Raw genomic sequence first — 19,946 nt, forward strand, 5'->3', positions numbered from 1 at the left:
AAACCCATATCAAGCATGTTAAAATGCCAGCATGTGAACACATCCCTGATATACTGTGACAGGCTGAAGTGGTATCATTTCACAAAAGGTAGGACACATCAGACCTAAACAATTTTAGACCAACCAGCCTGACCAGTATTCTATGGCAAATGCTGCAGTGTGTCATGATGATGCCTATTTAAAATTACCGTTGGCCCTAATTCTGTTAGATATGAAACAATATAGGACTGTTAAGGGTAGATCTTGTACTCTTTGAAAATGTATCAGCACACTTCAGAAAGAATTGAGAGTTTATCCTTGAGAAAGCATTAAACAAAATCTCACATAAGGGAATAACAGACAAGTTAAATGCAATAAATGTTAATACATATGTAATTCAGTGGGCGACACATTGGTCAAGAAACAGGACACAACAAGGGTGGAGGAGGTTTACCTGTCTATTCAGACAGGGGTAACCTGTGATTTCTCACAGGGTTCTGTACTGTGGTCACTTCTAGGACTACTCTTTTCAACTATAAAAATGGGAAATGAGCTGTCAATAACCATCTACTCCAATGACTACAAACAGACATAACTGCTTAAATAAAAGATGGTAAAGTTCATTAAGACAGTCTACAAAAATACAAATATACCCAGTGCAGCAGTGACAACCTCACCCTTAATGTCAGTAAATGCATCATTAGGCTTGGCAAAAAGGCCATAAATTATGATTACCAAATAAATGGTCAAATAACAAAAAATGACACTACTATTAAAGCTCTGGGGACAATGGTCAAAACTAAGTAAATTGTGATCAGTGTGTGCTTACCAAAAAGCTAGAAAAGCATATGGCACATTTCATCTAACATTTAGGGGCATGTTTATCTCTCAAGGGAGATCACTATAGCACTTTATACCTCACCGATATGACACATTACTGAATACAACACTGCAAAGAAAGTACAGTTTTGTACATACCATAAATGTAGATGTTCGAGTGGTTATACTGCTGCAGTCATCACACTTGGTTATCCTGTCGTCAGGCGGTCCCCGCAGTCGGCCGAATCCCAAAGTCCTGGTCCGGCGTTGGTTGTCGTCGCCTCTTCCTTGATGTCAGTGCGACAGGGGTATAAAAGTGACAACCGACGCCATTTTCTTCAGTTTTTCTTGCCCCAGATGTCAGGTGCTCCCAACTAGGAAGGCAATACAATAGCTATGCAACAATACCTTAGAAGATAAGCACTAGTACTAGCTGTTTAGCAAATACACCATATAGACATGCATCCAATAGATTGATGTACATGGAGTTGTAACTAACACCCTGGTATGTAGAGGGGATGGAGGGAGGGTAACCTGGACTGCAGCAGTATAACCACTCGAACATCTGCATTTATTGTAAGTACAAAACTGTACTATGTTCATCGTGCTATACTGCTGCAGTCATCACACTTGGGTAGAATCCCAAAGCTATGGAAGGGTGGTTGGTACTAAACTGGGTTAGGTGATGCTAGGATGCCCTGCAGAACTGCAGTGGCAAAACCAGATCTGGTTTTTGTGTATAATGGAAGGTGGTAGTGCTTGGTAAAGGTGTGCACTGAACTCCAAGTAGCTGCCTCCAGAATGTCTTTGGTTGGAACCCCTCTGATAAAGGCTGCTGAGGTTGCAGTAGCCCTGGTAGAATGGGATCTAATATTGACAGGCACTGCCTTCCCATGGTGCGAGTAGCAAAAGCGGATACAATGTGCTATCCATTTGGAGATGGTCTGTTTTGAAATAGCCTTTCCTTGTGAACCTGCAGCATATGATACAAAGAGTTGGTCAGGTTTTCTGAAGATCTTTGTCTTATCTAAATAGTAACGTAGCTGTCTGTGAATGTCCAAAGAGTGAAGGAGCCTTTCTCCTTTATTCTGTGGGTTAGGATAAAAGGCGGGTAAATGAATGGTCTGATTCAAAGCCACACTGGATACTACCTTGGGCATGAAGGTAGGGTTAGTTCGTAAAGAGACTCTGTCCTGATGGAAAATGATGAAAGGTTCCACTGCCATAAGTGCCTGTAGTTCTGAGACCCTGCGTGCTGAGTTAATAGCCAGTAACAAGGCTGTTTTCCAAGACAAATATTGTAGTTCTGCTGAGAATGCTGGTTCGAAAGGAGGTAGTGTTAACTTTTCAAAAACGAAGTTCAGGTCCCAAGTTGGTGTTGGTGGTTTTCTGGGGGGGTCTTATATTCTTAGCCCCTCTGAGAAACTGCCTAAGTAAAGGGTGTGAGAAAATTGGGGGATCCGTATTATATTGAGCTGAAATGGCTGAAGCATGGATCTTAATGGAGGAGAAGGAAAGGCCTTTGTGTAGCAGTTAGGTATTGCAGTATGTGAGGAATGATTGGTATCCAAGGATTTTGACCTTTAGCCTGGTGCCATGCACAAAATCTTTTCCATTTGTCTGAGTAAGTCTTCCTGGTGCTGGACCTCCTGGCCTCCAAAATGACATTCAGGACGTCCTTTGAGAGAAGCGTTGATTGATAACTTAAGGAATTCTCCATGCAGCTAAATTTAAAGTTCTGAGCTGGCTGTGACGGGTTTGACAGCTTTTCTGAGTCAAAAGCAGTGGGAATCGAGGCAAGATCCATGGAGGGCTGTGAGTCAAGTTCCTTAGTAATGGATACCAGTGCTGGCGTGGCCAGTCCGGAGCAATGAGGATCATTTGTGGTCTCTCTGATAATAATACCTTGGTCAATAGAGGTAGTGGAGGGAAGGCATAGACTGTCAGTGTTGTCCAACTGAATGATGGAGCGTCCACTTTCCAGGCTAGGGAGTTATAAGTCCTTGTGCAGAATTTTTGTAATTGGCAGTTGTTGGGGGAGGCAAATAGATCTATGTCTGGACATCCCCATCTTTGAGTTATCATTGAAAATACTTGTGGGTGTAGTCTCCACTCGTGAGGGTCTGCCATATTTCTGCTTAATTCGTCTGCCAATATGTTTTCCTTTCCTGGCAGGAATTATGCTTGTAGTTGTACTTGATAGGTCAATGCTGTGTTCCATAAGGTCATAGCCTGTCTGCATAAAGGGTAGGAGTGTGTTCCTCCCTGTTTGTTTATGTACCATATAACTGTGGTGTTGTCTGTCCTTATTAGAAGTTGTCCTGGATGCAAGAGGTCCTTGAAAGCTGTCAGTGCATTTTGCACAGCTAGCATCACCTTTTGGTTGATGTGAAGATGCATTTGTTTTGCAGACCATTTGCCCTGTATGCACTGTCCTGCCATGTGTGCTCCCCAGGCGTAGTCTGAAGAATCTGTTGTCATGGTTTGGTTTGCTGGAGGTAAGACGAAAGGAAGACCCTTGTTTATTTGACATGCTTGAGCCCACCATAGGAACTCTTTTTGAAGGCAGGGAATGATAGGTATATTTGTTTCGAGGCTGTGCCTGTGTTGAGACCATACACTTTTCAGGTACCATTGTAATTTTCTGATATGCAGCTTTGCATATGGGATTAGTTGAATGCATGATGCCATGAACCCCAGTGCCTGCAGGATTTTCCTTGCAGTGAGCTGGGTAAAAGTTGCTATCATTTTGAAGTATTGAGTCAATTGTTTTTGTTTGTCTGGCGTGAGGTAAGCCATCTGGGCCGTTGTATTTAAGCTGGCATCCAGGAATATTATCTGTTGCGAGGATATTAGTTTTGACTTCTTTTTGTTTACTGTGTACCCTAGGCAACTGAGCAGCTGTGTTACAAAAGCCAGATGCTGTAATAGAATGTCCTTGCTGTCCGTTTGGATCAGGCAGTCGTCCAGATATGGATAAATTTGTATTCCTTGTTGTCTGCAATATGCAATTACTGATGCCAGGCATTTCGTAAATACTCTGGGCGCAGTAGATAAGCCAAAGGGCAATGCAGAGAATTGATAATGCGTTGTACCTGCCAAAAATCTGAGGTATCTTCTGCAATCTTGTCTGATAGGGACATGCAGGTATGCCTCTTTGAGGTCCAACGTTACCAGCCAAGACTCCTTGCCCAGCATGGGAAGGAGCTGCTGTAGTGTGAGCATTTTGAATTTGGGCACCTCCAGGTATGTGTTCAGAATTGAGAGGTCTAAGATGGGTCTCCAGGCTTTGTCCTTTCTTGGGACTAGAAACAGTCTTGAGTAAAAACCTTGTCCTTGCTCCTTTGTAGGTACCTTTTGAATTGCTTTCATATCCATGAGAGCTGAAATTTGCGTGTGAGCCTCTGCCCATTGGTTTGGAGGCAGATATGGCATGTCTCTCATCCGAGGTAAAGTGTGGAAATGAAATCTGTAGCCTCGGGTAATAATGTCCAGAATCCATTTGTCCTTTGTTATGATGCGCCGATTTTGTGGAAATAAAGTCAGTTTCCCTCCCAAAGGTGCTGCCAGGGCAATTTTGCTTGGCAGGCGAAGAGGGAAGTCATTGTGTTTGTTTCCTGAAAGGTTGAGATCTTTCGTCTCCACCTCTTTGAGTTGTTGTATGCCATTGTCTAGGCCTGAAAGAACCTTGTGGCTGGCCTCTGCCACTTGGGCGCCTGTACCTACCTCTTTGGGGTCTGTCTGATGCAGGAAAGGACCAGTTTTTTGATGGCCAGTTTCTGCTGAAACGAGGAGGTTGTACCTGTAAAAAATCTTAAACTGTTTGCATAGATTTTGCCTTTTCTTCCATTTTCTTTAAAACTTCCTCTGCTTTGACACCAAATAACACATCTTTCTGCAATGGGGCATCCAATAACTTTGTTTTGACATGTTCTAGTAAGGCTTGTTCTTTAAGCCAAGCATGCCTACATATGACAGACCCTGTGACAGCTGCTCTACATGAGGCTTCCAATGAATCAAAACCACACTGTAAGGTATGCTTTCCCACCTGTTCTGCTGCATGCAGCAAATCCTGCATCTTTTTCAAATCAAGTTGATCTGTCTGAGGGATCAGTTTCTGCTTTAACTGTGTAATCAAATACTGTTGGTATTTTAGCATATGGAATTGGCAGTTTAATGCCCTCATGGCCAAAGTGGCAGACGTATACACTTTCTTTGCCCATCTTTCTAATGCTCTGGAATCTCTTTCAGAAGGAAGTGGATTCTTAGCAGTAGAGGCCTTAACCCCTTTGGGACCCTGGGAAATGGTCTCGGGGTCTGCATTAGGGCTTTTGTATAGAAACTTATGAGTATCAGGAACTCGGTAGTATCTGTCTGGTTTAGCTGGTGCTGGAGGTAAGGAATCTGGGTTTAAACTGGATTCAGAGAAAACATCATCCAAAATGTCTAAAACTGGAGGGATTGCAAGGGGTCTATGCTGTGGAAGAAGAAGAAACTCACGGAGTCTTTTCTTGGAGTCAGAGTAATCTTGGCCTTCCCAGTGGAAGTGTTCCCTCATGGTGTGTAAAATTTTCCCAAAAGAGTAGTCTTCAGGGGGGGAGACAGAGGGAATGGACTCTTCAGCATCTGAGTCTTCATAAGGAGGGAAGGAGTAATCCTGGTCATCAGAGTTGCCTGAGGAAATGGATGCTTGGTCAGAGGAAGGATAATCTTCCTCCAGTCTAGGCCTTTTGTCAGGTGGGGGTTGGGATCCCCTGATAAGGGTAATTAAATGCTCAGCCATCTTAAGCATCTGTTTTTTAGGCATAGGGGCCTGTGGCCCCGGTTTTCTAACTTTCAAGGGGGCTTTCAGCTTAGCATAAGGCTTGGCAGAGACAGTTGTCGGTCTGAAAACACCTTCAGAGACCTAAGGCCTATCCAAAATTTCCGGATCCCCGTCGGGGCTGGCATCCAAGGAGTGAGGTGGAACCAGATCCCAAGGCCCAACTGCTTCGGTTTGGGATGCCATCAGAATTTCGGAATCAGCGGTAGTCAGGGGCTGCATATGCGCCTCGCTGAAAACCGGAGAACCGGCGTCTGGCCTTGCTGAGGCCTTGGTATCTGGTCTTGGCCTTGCCTGCCGGTCCTTATCTTTGCGTTTTTTCATCATTGCTGATGGTTGCTCCGACGGCATGCTATAGTTACATTTGCTGCCAAAATAATGCTGGGCGAAATTTGCCCGACGCTTAATTGTACGTTTGTTGAACCTAGCACAAAACCGACAACCAGAGACGTCGTGGTCTGGGCCTAGGCAAGGAATACAATAAGAATGAAAATCCTTATGAGGTATTTGCTTCCCACAAGAAATACAATTATTAACTTTGTCTGACATCGGTCTGAGGCAAGAAAAGTTTCCCCAACGGGGTACTTAGCTTTAGAGAAGACTTCGGGCTGAAACTCGATTCGAAAATTTTAGGAGCTGGCCGACCGGCACTTGCGAACTGCTTCTGCTTCGGGCACTGCTCGGCAAGAAAGACTGAAGAAAATGGTGTCGGCTGTCTCTTTTATACCCCTGTCGCACTGACGTCAGGGAAGAGGCGATGACAACCGACGCCGGACCAGGACTTTGGGATTCGGCCGACTGCAGGACCGCCTGACGACAGGATAACCAAGTGTGATGACTACAGCAGTATAGCACAATGAACATCTTAAGGTGCATCACTTCCTTAACTAGACAATTAAAAAGATGGAACTATTCAGAAAGGCTTTGGGAACTGTCATCATCTTCTGTTTCTTATAGGTTAAGTAGAAGTGATCTCTACCTAGTCTACAAGGCAATGTCCGATCAATACAAGTTAAAAGTCAGCGTCTGAAATGTACAACCACAGGAGTTAATACTTCACCAAATGAGAAAACTGACACTAGATGTAAATATTAGTAATACAAACAAAATGGAACTTCTAGTGATGGTGTGCAATACAAGAAGACATTTTCCTTGGTTGCTCCTCTACTGTACCTTTACACTTGTTTTAAACTTAAAGTTGCCGATATCCTTAGGAACTTGAAGATAATGCATATTTAATGCCCAGACCAGGCAAAAAGCAAAAAAAAAAAAAATTTTTTATATATATATATATATATATATATATATATATATATATATATATATATATATATATATATATATCTATATATCTATATATATATATATATATATATATATATATATATATACATATACATATATATATATATATATATATATATATATACACATATATATATAGTTGGGAAAACAGTCAGATATACAGAAATTGTCAATGATGTAGAGAGATAACATGGAGAGTGGTGGCTGAGTAAGAAATTTGGAAGATCAGCAAGAGAAGACAGAGGGAGTGCAGCTGTTGATATTGCCTGGGTCAAGTTAAGAAAACTGTGCACGTGAGATTAATAAAGTGAATATACAACTCACCAGTTACACGTTCAAAGCCAAGGAGAAGAAAGACAACACAGTAAATACTTTCAACTCTCATATGGTTGCTAATGTGAAGTTGCAAATGCAGGATCAAAATTTAAAAGAAAATATGAGTGTATACTGAATGAGGCAAAGACAGTGAAAGAAAAAAATGTGGATTACGAGGACATCTTGGAGGAAGAACATCTGAATTATAGCAGTCCTGAAAATGGAGGAAGAAAAACTTGTGCGACTTTTATTCATGACAAACTTGTAAGCCGGATTGGTTGTCACGTAGGACAGTTTAAAAGTAAAACAGCTCACAGACTGTTCTCATACAAAATGATGGGTTCGGGGGCAACCAAGATATTTTGGTGAAGTTTGCGACCTATACAATAAAACACACAGATTTTATCTTTGGTTTGGTATTCTGTAAAGAGCTACAAGATTAGAGATAAGACACTACGTTTTAATAATAACTATAGTGCACATACTCAACTTTTATCCTCAGGGCTCTCCTGAGGAAGGGGTTTTAGTGCCACTTCATACTTTCCTGGCAATCAAATACAACAAATAAATACAATAAAATAGAAGTGCACGTATTTGGATCAATGAGGGAATGTCAATTAAGAAGTTTAAGTTTTGAATGCTTTATCCTGCAACGTTTAAAGTGTACTTTCCTAGTGGGTTTAAGATTTTTGTTGATTTGCAAGAAGCTCTATCAGATATGTGTGTGTATAAGCCTAAAAGACTGAAGAGTGACTTTGAATTAATAAAGTTAGGACAGCTTTATATGGACATAGGAAAATGTATGCCAAGAAGCACGAGATAACAGGATGTGTGGCAATCTGACCAGTGGATTCAGGAGGAAGGAATCCTCACTTCCTTACAACCTTAACGGGAGTGACTGATATGTGTATGTTCGATAGTTACTAAGATTCTACCTCTTCAATAATAACTACACTGGCAATAACATGATGTATTTTATTTTAAATGCCTTATTAGGGGAAGCAAAACTGCTTTGACTTTCTCTGAGAAGTCTGTTTATTTTTTGTTAGCTGGGTGAGTGAAGTGGTTGAACAACCATCTTTAGCCATGACTCCAGCCAAAAAGGCTGAAAGAACATGGTTTTATTAAGGCTTACAGTTGATGAGATTACAAAGCTTACATACAGTAGCTAAGCAAGTCAAACAAATCAATGATTTAAGCTAATTATCAAAACATAGAGCTAAAAAATTCCTGCACCCTTCAGTTATTTGCTTAATTTTAATGTTTTATCTTCACCTCTGTATTTTCAGCTTTTACAGTACATAAAGTATATAATAAATTAGCGTAGATTAAGACTGTCTTTAATGGAGTAATACAAATACTACAATTAAACTTCACAACTTAACCTTAACGCCAAAAAATGTGTTAGCATCCCCTTTGGAAAAAAATCATTTCCCATGAATTACCACATTGATGGGAGCACACTGAAGGGGCCATAAGAGATCTGGGCAACCAGGTCGACAGACACCTCACCTTTGACTACCACATTGCCACTGTGGTCAGAAAGTCCTTCTACGTGGCATATCTTATAACCAAAGGTTTCGCATCCAGGAAGAAAGAGGTCATCATCTCTCTCTAATCATCATTCATTAGACCAATCATCAAATATAATGCCCGTTTGCATGTACCTGACCAGACACCTACAACAGCTGGAGAGGCCACAAAAGTACCTCACAAAAAAGATCCTAGGCCTTAAACACATGTCCTACATGGACAGACTCAAAAAACTTCAGTTGTTCTCAGCCTCTTATCGTCTTAGAGGTGATCTCTGCTTGACTTACAAAGCCATGCCCGACTCAGCCCTACTTGAAATGCTAAACCTAAAGAAATCCCAATCCCCCCACACCACACATTCCAGAGATCACAACCTCATTACCACAATTAACAGAACATGCTGGAGGGACAGGTTCATCTCCCAAAGACTGCCCATACTCTGGAATAAGCTTCCCATTCATGTCAAGCACAGCACCTCGCTGGCCCTCTTCAAGAGAAATCTTGATGAGTGGATGGGTAACAGAAAGTTCACCCCAGAGTTCACTGTAGTTTCCCTACTGGATAGGGGCAATGTGAACTAACATCGGGTGGCACAGTGTCTGGGCAATTTTTTGGGCTAAGGTTGTAAAGGCTCCAGGGCCATTAGCCTAGTAAACACCTATGAAACTATGAAATGTAATAACCTACTTTCAATGCATGTGGTTGAGTGACCAGGGAAATAAATGAGGCAACCCACTAAATCCTATTTTTATTATCAACGGATATCTATGCTGGCAAAGCTGTCTGTCTTAATCTGGGTGTACTCACTATTGTTGTGTTCATGAATATCATTTCTTCTGGTGAGTTTAGGCTATTTTTCAATTGTTTCTTAACAAACAGTTTCATAGTTTGATTGCCACTGTTAAGTTCATTTAGGCACAAAAATCTTTTGGGAGAATAAAAAGGTTTTATGTCCCACAACGGTATTTTTCACAGAGCTTCTATTAATGGTCAATGTCCACACAGTGGTCAAGAAATAAAATTTTCTGTACATGGGATGAACTTTATAATTTGAAATGTTAATGATTTAACCAATCCAGTAAAAAAAAACAAAGAATGCCTGCTTATCTTAGCAAACTGCTGCCACATCTAGCTGCATACAAAGGACACATGAATAATTAGAAAGCATGGTGCATTGATAAGAGGTTATTGGTTTGGGAGGGGGGCAAGAAGAAGAGGGGCAGCATTGCTGGTCTCTAGAAATTGTTTCTTAATGGTATATGACATTCTATTAGATATTACTTGGGATGGCTATGTTGGAGTAGAAGGGTATATACAGATCTATAGTGGCTAACAGCCACCAGGGACAATTAAGAAAGAATATAGATAAACTTGACTAAACCCATATCAAGCATGTTAAAATGCCAGCATGTGAACACATCCCTGATATATTGTGACAGGCTGAAGTGGTATCATTTCACAAAAGGTAGGACACATCAGATCCAAACAATTTTAAACCAACCAGCCTGACCAGTATTCTATGGAAAATGCTGCAGTGTGTCATGATGATGCCTATTTAAAATTACCGTTGGCCCTAATTCTGTTAGATATGAAACAATATAGGACTGCTAAGGGTAGATCTTGTACTCTTTGAAAATGTAGCAGCAACACTTCAGAAAGAATTGAGAGTTTATACTCTCTTATCGTGACCTTGACAAAGCATTAAATACAATCTCACACAAGGGAATAACAGACAAGTTAAATGCAAATGGCATGACATATGTAATCAGTGGCAACGACTGGTCAAGAAACAGACACAATAAGGGTGGAGGAGGTTTACCTGTCTATTCAGATAGGGTAACCTGTGATTTCTCACAGGGTTCTGTACTGTATTACTTAGGGACTACTCTTTCTTTCAACTATAAAAACGGGAAATGAGCTGTCAATAACCATCTACTCCAATGACTACAAACAGACATAACTGCTTAAATAAAAGATGGTAAAGTTCATTAAGACAGTCTACAAAAAATACAAATATACCCAATGCAGCAGTGACAACCTCACTTTATCGTCAGTAAATGCATCATTAGCCAAGTAAAAGGCCATAAATGATGATTACTTCAAATAAATGGTCAAATAACAAAAAATGACACGTCTATTAAAGCCTCTCAGGACAATGGTACAAAAACTAAGTAAATTGTGACTAGTGTGTGCACCAAAAAGCTAGGAAAGTATATGGCACATTTCATCTGGGCCATTTAGGGCATGTTTATTCCTCAAGGGAGATCTACTATAGCACTTTTATACTCCACCTGTCTCTGACACATTACTAAATACAACACTGCAAAGAACTTAAGGTACATCACTTCCTTAACTAGAAAATTAAAAAGATGGAACTATTCAGAAAGGCTTTGGGAACTGTCATCATCTTCTGTTTCTTATAGGTTAAGTAGAAGTGATCTCTACCTAGTCTACAAGGCAATGTCCGATCAATATAAGTTAAAAGTCAGTGTCTGAAATGTACAACCACAGGAGTTAATATTTCACCAAATGAGAAAACTGACACTAGATGTAAATATTAGTAAAAACAAAATGGAACTTCTAGTGATGGTGTGCAATACAAGAAGACATTTTCCTTGGTTGCTCCTCTACTGTACCTTTACACTTGTTTTAAACTTAAAGTTGCCGATATCCTTAGGAACTTGAAGGCAACGCATATGTAATGCCCAGACCAGGCAAAAAGCAAAAAAAAAAAAGTATATATATATATATATATATGTATATATATATATATATATATATATATATATATATATATATATATATACATATATATATATATATATATATATATATATATATATATATATATATATATATATACATATACATATATATATATATATATATATATATATACACATATATATATAGTTGGGAAAACAGTCAGATATACAGAAATTGTCAATGATGTAGAGAGATAACATGGAGAGTGGTGGCTGAGTAAGAAATTTGGAAGATCAGCAAGAGAAGACAGAGGGAGTGCAGCTGTTGATATTGCCTGGGTCAAGTTAAGAAAACTGTGCATGTGAGATTAATAAAGTGAATACACAACTCACCAGTTACACGTTCAAAGCCAAGGAGAAGAAAGACAACACAGTAAATACTATCAACTCTCATATGGTTGCTAATGTGAAGTTGCAAATGCAGGATCAAAATTTAAAAGAAAATATGAGTGTATACTAACTGAGAGAGAGTTGAAAGAAAAAAAATGTGGATTACGAGAACATCTTGGAGGAAGAACATCTGAATTATAGCAGTCCTGAAAATGGAGGAAGAAAAACTTGTGCGACTTTTATTCATGACAAACTTGTAAGCCGGATTGGTTGTCACGTAGGACAGTTTAAAAGTAAAACAGCTCACAGACTGTTCTCATACAAAATGATGGGGTTGGGGGCAACCAAGACATTTTGGTGAAGTTTGCGACCTATACAATAAAACACACAGATTTTATCTTTGGTTTGGTATTCTGTAAAGATCTACAAGATTAGAGAAAAGACACTACGTTTTAAAAATAACTATAGTGCACATACTCAACTTTTATCCTCAGGGCTCTCCTGAGGAAGGGTTTTTGGTGCCACTTCATACTTTCCTGGCAATCAAATACAACAAATAAATACAATAAAATAGAAGCGCACGTGTTTGGATCAATGAGGGAATGTCAATTAAGAAGTTTAAATTTTGAATGCTTTATCCTGCAATGTTTAAAGTGTACTTTCATAGTGGGTTTAAGATTTTTGTTTGTTTTGCAAGACGCTCTAGCAGATATGTGTGTGTATAGGCCTAAAAGACTGAAGAGTGACTTTGAATTAATAAAGTTAGGACAGCTTTATATGGACATAGGAAAATGTATGCCAAGAAGCACGAGATAACAGGATGTGTGGCAATCTGATCAGTGGATTCAGGAGGAAGGAATCCCCACTTCCTTACAACATTAACGGGAGTGTGATACGTGTATGTTCAACAGTTACTAAGATTCTACCTCTTCAATAATAACTACACTGGCAATAACATGATGCATTTTATTTTAAAGGCCTTATTAGGGGAAGCAAAACTGCTTTGACTTTCTCTGAGAAGTCTGTTTATTTTTTGTTAGCTTGGGTGAGTGAAGTGGTAGAACAACCATCTTTAGCCATAACTCCAGCCAAAAAGGCTGAAAGAGCATGCTTTTATTAAGGCTTATAGTTGATGAGATTACAAAGCTTACATACAGTAGCTAAGCAAGTCAAACAAATCAATGATTTAAGCTAATTATCAAAACATAGAGCTAAAAAATTCCTGCACCCTTCAGTTATTTGCTTAATTTTAATGTTTTATCTTCACCTCTGTATTTTCAGCTTTTAAAGCACATGAAGCATATAATAAATTAGCGTAGATTAAGACTGTTTTTAATGGAGTAATACAAATACTACAATTAAACTTCACAACTTAACCTTAACTCCAAAAAATGTGTTAGCATCCCCTTTGGAAAAAAGTCATTTCCCATGAATTACCACATTGATGGGAGTCCAATGAACACTGAAGGGGCCATAAGAGATCTGGGAAACCAGGTTGACAGACACCTCACCTTTGACTACCACATTGTCACTGTGGTCAGAAAGTCCTTCTACGTGGCATATCTTATAACCAAAGATTTTGCATCCAGGAAGAAAGAGGTCATCATCTCTCTCTAATCATCCTTCATTAGACCAATCATTAAATATAACGCCCGTTTGCATGTACCTGACCAGACACCTACAACAGCTGGACAGGCCACAAAAGTACCTCACAAAAAAGATCCTAGGCCTTAAACACATGTCCTACATGGACAGACTCAAGAAACTTCAGTTGTTCTCAGTCTCTTATCGTCTTAGAGGTGATCTCTGCTTGACTTACAAAGCCATGCCCGACTCAGCCCTACTTGAAATGCTAAACCTAAAGAAATCCCAATCCCCCCCGCACCACACATTCCAGAGATCACAACCTCATTACCACAATTAACAGAACATGCTGGAGGGACAGGTTCATCTCCCAAAGACTGCCCATACTTTGGAATAAGCTTCCCATTCATGTCAGACAGAGCACCTCGCTGGCCCTCTTCAAGAGAAATCTTGATGAGTGGATGGGTAACAGAAAGTTCATCCCAGAGTTCACTCTAGTTCCCCTACTGGATAGGGGCAATGTGAACTAACATCGGATGGCACAGTGTCGGGGCAATTTTTTGGGCTAAGGTTGTAAAGGCTCCAGGGCCATTAGCCTAGCAAACACCTACGAAACTATGAAATGTAATAACCTACTTTCAATGCATGTGGTTGAGTGACCAGGGAAATAAATGAGGCAACCCAGTAAATCCTATTTTTATTATCAACGGATATCCATGCTGGCAAAGCTGTCTGTCTTAATCTGGGTGTACTCACTATTGTTTTGTTCATGAATATCATTTCTTCTGGTGAGTTTAGGCTATTTTTTAATTGTTTCTTCACAAACAGTTTCACAGTTTGGTTGTCACTGTTAAGTTCATTTAGGCACAAAAATCTTTTGGGAGAATAAAAAGGTTTTATGTCCCACAACGGTATTTTCACAGAGCTTCTATTAATGGTCAGTGTCCACACAGTGATCAAGAAATAAAATTTTATGTACATGGGATGAACTTTATAATTTGAAATGTTAATGATTTAACCAATCCAGTAAAAAAACAAAGAATGCCTGCTTAACTTAGCAAACTGCTGCCACATCTAGCTGTATACAAAGGACACATGGATAACTAGAAAGCATGGTGCATTGATAAGAGGTTATTGGTTTGGGAGGGGGCAAGAAGAAGAGGGGCAGCATTGCTGGTCTCTAGAAATTGTTTCTTAATGGTATATGACATTCTATTAGATATTACTTGGGATGACTATGTTGGAGTAGAAGGGTATATACAGATCTACAGTGGCTAACAGCCACCAGGGACAATTAAGAAAGAATATAGATAAATGATGAAACAGAAGACTGTTTTACAGATGCTATTGTATTTCAGTTTGCCAAATACTGTGTTACACAGGTCAAAGGTGGATCTAAGGTCTAATGTGCACTTTCTCCAGTAAGATACGATGTGGCCTACGTTAAAGTGACGGGCCCTACTTCAGGTGCTGATATCAAGTTAGAACTTACACAATACACATATTCATCTATATCACATACCAGTAACACTCTATATACTTAATGAAAAGGTAGAACTAGTCAAGGAGATGAAAGTACAATCAATATTACTTTCAAACCATGTACCCTTGAAGTACTGTTTGTGTATACTGCCTCCTCCTTGTTTGGAATGGTATTGACATTTCCTTACATATTTCTTTAAAGCCACAAGCTTCTGTTGAGTGGTACAAGACTTAATAAAAAGTGGGTTGTGGGAATGGGTCCAATTTAAAGTAAAACTTACAAAGACATGAAAACAAAACATACATATACTATTCACTGTATACCTAGATCCAGGTCAGATTTGAAAAGTAAGACAGATCAGCTGGTGGATTTGCTGAATAAACTTTATGAAGGGAATGAAGAAAAAAAAAAGAGACAGAATATGTAAAACGGTAGCAAGGCTGCTGATTAAAAATACTGACTTTGCGCTAGTCATTAAAGTAAAAATAATACTAGAATGCACTTGATTGTATGCAGCTGCAGTAAGATGGAGCCTGCAAAAAATTCAAGGGATTGTTCAAGTTTGATACACAAAATGGGCTGTAACACAGGATGGATACAGTCATGGCAACATGTCAATGTTAACAGTATTATGAGCATTTGTAAAAGATGATAAAATGGAGTGAAAACTAGTATGAGAACTGTGCTTTAACAGGCCTGGGGTTTGCTATGGCTTGCTCAGTGTGATTAGTTGCTACAGTATGGCCCTTACCAGTTCAGATGAATTGGATGAGGCTTTAAATGGGCCCGACAGAAGTAAACATCTAAGAAGTGGTGTTACAACGATAGAATGAAAGACTAACAAATGATGGGCTGATACGAACATTTCCCCAACTCTCTAAAGCAGTACTAGAAACACAGTGGGAGATTCCTACATCTTAGAAGGAGGCGATGGGAATGATCATACAGTGAGGGAATGATTTAGGTTTACCTTCTTCTTAGACATATTTCTGCATTAAATCACAATTATAAACTATTTATAGCAATTACGGTGAAGAGGATGACAAAATACATACCCACTGCTGATAATCAGTGTAGGTTTGTGGGAGGAAGACGACGTCCGACAGCATGCAGAAGACTGGAATGAAATATTCCAGTTAGTTACGAACTATTTCTGACAGTGAAAAAAGATGCAGGGAAAGCTTTTGATACAGTAGTTGAATGACTTGATTCAAATATTAGAATTAGAATTTGCTTTTCTATGGAATTTGCAGATGTAACAAAAGTTGCTTATAATGCATGCACAGCCAGAGTTAAAGATTATTGCAGGTCTAACACTGCCTTTTAAGATGTCTAGTGGTACAAAGACAAGGATATCCTTTGTTATCTATTTCATTTATTTATTTATTTGGATATTATCTGGGGCGTTTAGCTGCAGTGATTAAAACAGCAAGTTCGAGGTCATATATAATAGATCAAAAAGTAAAAAAAATTTCACTGTTTGCAGATAACACATTGCTATATATGAAAAGTCCTAAAGTAGACAGCCATTACTTATTTATTTGTTTACCAGGGAAGTCTGACTGGCTTGATGGTCCATTTTCAGCGGAGGCCCATGGAGAAAAACACCACAGAATTATTAAATAAAACAAAATAAAAAAATAAGCAATTGTTACACCACTCAGGAATCAGAAAAACTCATTAAGCTAGGCATAAACCCCATTTCACTAGGTGGGCTGCAAACTGGCTCACAGCTAGAACCCACAGTGTGAAAGTAGCTGATTCCAAGTCAGACTGCCAACCAGTCACGAGTGGAGTTCCACAGAGATCAGTCCTGGGTCCTCTCCTGTTTTGGTATCTACTTCTCAGAAGTCCAGGCCAATACGAAGGGACTCTGGCAGACAAAGTTCGCAGACGATTGCAAGTTGGGAGCCATTATTAACTCCCAAGTGATATTGACATCCTACAGAAAGGCCTCAATGAGACCACCAACTGGTGTCAGAACCATGGCTTTAAGCTCAATGCCAAAAAATGTGTTGTCATCCCCTTTGGAAAAAAAAACAGCTCCCATGAATTACCACATCGATGGTAGTCCACTGAACACAGAAGGCATTGGTTGACAGCAACCTCTCTTTTGACCACCACATTCCCACTGTGGTCAGAAAGTCCTTCTATGTGGCACATCTCATTACTAAGGGTTTTGCATCCAGGAAGAAAGAGGTCATTGTCTCCCTCTACTCTTCCCTCATTAGGCCAATCATCGAGTACAATGCCCCATTTGGCATGTACCTCACTAGACACCTGCAACAACTGCAGAGGCTGCAAAAGTACCTCACAAAGAGGATCCTAGGCCTTAAACACTTGTCCTATATGGACGGACTCAAAAAACTCCAACTATTCTCTGTCTCATACCGCCTACTTAGAGGCAATCTCTGCTTGACTTACAAAGCCATGTCTGACCCAGCTCTGTTAGAAATGCTACATCTAAAGAAATCCCAATCCCTCGGCACCACATGCTCCAAAGACCTCAACCTCAGTACCACAATCAACAGAATGTGCTGGAGGGACAGGTTCATAACCCAGAGACTGCCCATGCTATGGAATAGACTTCCCATACATGTCAAACAGAGCACCTCACTGGCGCTCTTCAACAGAAATCTTGATGAGTGGATGGGAAATAGAAAATTCACCCCAGGGATCACTCCAGTAGCTCTACTTCAGAGAGACACTGGGAACTAGGTCGGTTGGCACAATGCCAGGGTAAGCCTATGGGCTAGGCTTGTAAAGGCTCCAGGGTCATTAGCCTAGTACATACCTATGAACAAAAAATTTAACAATTGTTACATTGGTAAAGATTTGTTTATTTACAGAGAAAACGATTATTTGTTACAGATACTGGATATTTTTGTAAACTGTTGGGCGATAAGGTTAAAAAGTCAAAAAAAGAGAGCAGTAGGGATACATTTTATTTCTCCACTGGCACTTTTATTTATTTATTTATTTATTTTACATGTGTTGACCGGACTAGTCTAACGGGATATATGTCCATTTTCAGTAGAGGCCCGGGGAGAAAAGCTCCTGCAAGTTACAAAGACAAGTATACAATATAACAGTAGACAAGTTTACAGAAAAATCGTTAGATACAATAAAAAAATGACATGAAATAAAAACACTTAGTAACAATTTTAGTAAGGGATACTCATAAAAAAGAAGTAAGACTTTTTTTTTTTTTTTTTTTTTATGAGGTTAGAAGATAGGGAAAGAGCAATAGTTATCAGATGAGAGTAGAATTTCACTTTTATCAGGGAAGTATACACTATAGTAGCATGAGCAATAGGAACCAAGTTTAGTTATGAAATGTTTATATATTGGGTATAATCAGTCAGGGTTGGAGCACGGACAAAGCCAATGATTCTTTAGATATTCTTTAAGATGCTTTTTGAAAAGATGTGTGGAGGCAAGTGAAGACAGTTCAGTTGGAAGTTGATTCCAGCTTTTACCTACTGTGTTGGAAAAGAGTGAGTCCCCTGCTTTGTTGTTTGATTTGACATTTGACACTTATTCCTCTACTGGCACTGAGACAGAATTATAAGTACTTTTGATCGACAGAATATATAAAGTATTTGTGTATTTGGCTAGTAAATACTTTAAAAATAGTAGTAAAACACACAGATTTGAAGAGCAGGCTGAAAGAGGATTTTCATAGATGCAAAAATATGGACTAGCATTCGACTGAAGGTTACTGGCTGCGCACGTTTTTATTCTACCTTAAGTATGTTATAGCATTTACTTTCTACTGATACACCTACTCAGTTTCATAAATTTTTGTGTGAGATCATGGCAAACTAAGACTTGCAAAGGAGGAGAGACATTCAATGTTTTGGATAAAGAATTGCATTATAGGGCCACAGAATCAAAAACAATTCATTGTTGATTCAAAACTACAACACCACATGGAAAAAAAAACAAGACTCCCACAGGAAATCATAACTAGTGTGACCGATCCGCTTGTTTCATGTATTATATATGAAGAATGACACTACCTTTCATTATGAAACACACTACTGTGGCACGTAACTTACTAATGAAGAAAGGGGCACATCTCTAGTTGATACTGTTAGTGCCTAATGCTGGAAATAAACTGGGTGTTCCAGAAGTAATGGGTTTGAGCAGTGGAGAGACAGGAAGGCCAGAGTTATTTACAAGAAAAACTAGGGTGTATTGGGAACTTTGGTTACTCAGAAGCAGGTGAAGATGGTTTTCAAATTTTATACTTTACAAATATTACTAAAGATGTTTATGAATGCAAATTCTCAGTTAATTAGGCCTAATGAATGGGTATTAGGGACATCTGAGCAGATATACTAGTTACATTTGAGTTCAACAAGTTTTAAGGATTTAGAAAGTTTGGCATGAAGTGTACTGTACAGAAATAAGGCTGACTGAAATGCTCGTGCTATTAAAGTGCAATAAAGATTTGTACTGTACTAAACAAGAAGCTTTATTATTTTTATTGTTACTGGCTACAAATAAACCTATAACGCAAAAAAGGGAATCAAGATTAATATACATGATTATGAATGCATAACTGTAAGTGCATTCAAAGTCCAACACCATAAAGAAATGCATCTCAAAAATGCTTTGCTACTATTCACGCATAGTAGTACATGTCGGTGACTGCTTCCTGAAGCTGTTGGATCTACACTGCCACGGTTAGTCAGTGGTCCTGCAATTTGTATTTGTGTCTGACATGTGGTTTGCTTATTCAACTGCAGGTAGTGTTGACATGTGAATTGACCTATGTAGTCCTTACTACAGTGATATGGTCCAAAGCCATGTCACACTGTAGCAACACTGCAGCTAAAGGCCATTATGCATGCCCCTCTTTCGTGATTTACGATTTGGCTTGTGTACAGTGCCACACATAAAATAAAAATATGAATATAGCATGCAAGAATAATGTCTGAAGGAAAACTAGTGTGCTCTATGAAGAACTTTGTTGGGGCCTCTAAGATGCTAATGCCAGCCCTAA

General features: G+C 39.3%; 1 protein-coding gene across 3 annotated transcripts in view; it reads right to left on the bottom strand.

Moving 5' to 3' along the window:
• GPAM (glycerol-3-phosphate acyltransferase, mitochondrial) overlaps positions 1-19,946 on the bottom strand; it is a 921,522-nt gene that overhangs the window by 116,398 nt on the left and 785,178 nt on the right. The window lies entirely within an intron of this gene.

This window comes from Protopterus annectens, chromosome 14.part0, assembly GCF_019279795.1.
Source record: "Protopterus annectens isolate FY-2018-M chromosome 14.part0, PAN1.0, whole genome shotgun sequence".
Lineage (NCBI taxonomy): Eukaryota > Metazoa > Chordata > Ceratodontiformes > Protopteridae > Protopterus > Protopterus annectens.